This window comes from Scophthalmus maximus, chromosome 19, assembly GCF_022379125.1.
Source record: "Scophthalmus maximus strain ysfricsl-2021 chromosome 19, ASM2237912v1, whole genome shotgun sequence".
NCBI classification, from domain to species: domain Eukaryota; kingdom Metazoa; phylum Chordata; class Actinopteri; order Pleuronectiformes; family Scophthalmidae; genus Scophthalmus; species Scophthalmus maximus.
This window is the reverse complement of record NC_061533.1, coordinates 7,782,501-7,784,266: the sequence shown is the minus strand read 5'-3', so window position 1 is coordinate 7,784,266 and position 1,766 is coordinate 7,782,501.

Sequence of the window (1,766 nt, the reverse complement as noted above, 5' to 3'; positions counted from 1 at the left end):
CACATGAGGAACTATTGAAGACTGCTCTTGAAGTTCATTTCATGATTTATTGCTCAGATAAATTAAGGGCTACGCTATTATTCTGATTATTCTGGATAAATGATTATAAGAAACTTTTGAGTTTTGAGATGGGAATGTTTAATGTGTTGGGTTTCCAATGCAGAATGTGTGTGTGTGTGTGTGTGTGTGTGTGTGTGTGTGTGTGTGTGTGTGTGTGTGTGTGTGTGTGTGTGTGTGTGTGTGTGTGTGTGTGTGTGTGTGTGTGTGTGTGTGTGTGTGTGCGTGTGTATGTTTAAAGAATGAGAAATTGTATTTGTGTGCCTGAGGCAGAGATAAAGTGGAAAACAGAGAGAAAGAGAGAGAGAGAGGGGCGGAGATGGAGATAACATGAGAAACACAAGGACGGGGGATGCTGACAAATCTGAGATTATAAAAGATCTGCTTTGTTAAAAGTCAAATAAGAGCATAATAAGAGTAGTATAATAAGAGTAGTATAATAAGAGTGGTATAATAAGAGTGGTATAATAACAGTGGTATAATAACAGTAGTATTAGTAGTATTAGTAGTAGTATAATAACAGTAGTATAATAAGAGTAGTATATGACAGTAGTACAATAAGAGTGGTATAATAAGAGTAGTATAATAACAGTAGTATAATAACAGTAGTATAATAACAGTAGTATAATAAGAGTAGAATAATAAGAGTGGTATAATAACAGTAGTATAATAAGAGTAGAATAATAAGAGTGCAAGAACAAAGGTTGGAACTGTGTCCTGGTCTTTACTCACCTCTCCACCTCACCCTGTTTGTGCTGTGTAAATATTTATAATCACCTATATATGTTTCTCGCCAAACTGCAGCTAAGCTGTACCAGATCCTTCTGACATATTGTTCTCAGAACTCTGGTTGTGTCTCGTGGTGGGATGTTTGTTCAGCTCAGGCACTAATTTATGTCTGGCCATGTGATGTAACCATTAGTGGTAAAGGTATTCAAACATTGCAGCTGTTACAACATTCATCATCATCTCCAGTGGTTGCAGAAGTCAAGTATCAATAATACAGTGCAGCAATACTAATTTTAGAACAAATGCATTATTGGATTATTATTACTGGTGCATTCATGTGTGCATCAGTTTAATGTTGCATCTGGTGAAGGTTATGTACTTTGTACATTACTGCAAAGCTTGTAAATGTCCACACTGGATCAGTAAAGTCCTACGAAAAAAATATTTTTTGATTATATTTTTGTATCATTAATCAAAATCTTAAGTAAGTAAAGATGGTTCCCTCTGAAAATAAGTAGAGTAAAATTATAAAGTAGCAGAAAATTGAAATAAAAAAGTATAGCACTTGAGTAACTTAGTTGCATTCCACTTATAATAAGTTTGTGAGAAGTTTTCTACCAAAGCTGCAGACAGATTATGAGAAAATGGGCGCCTGCCCTTGTTTTGTCTTTGTGTCTTCCTCCACTGCTGTTGAATTGTGATATTGTTATATATAATGATATTAGTTTGCATAAATTCTAGCTCGAGCACAACTGACGTGAAGAAGTGAAGATGTGGTGTTTCAAGAGGACAAAGTATAAATATGTGAATAATCAGAAAGCTGCAGGCCTCGGTGTCTGTTTCCACAGCCCCAGGTGATCATTTCACACTCACACCACTAACTACCATAACTGCGTCCAGCATCATTTCCAATAAGAGCAGGTTCAATTATTTTTCGTAGTAGTGGCGATACTGTAGGCTACCTTGAAATTAAAGTCTTT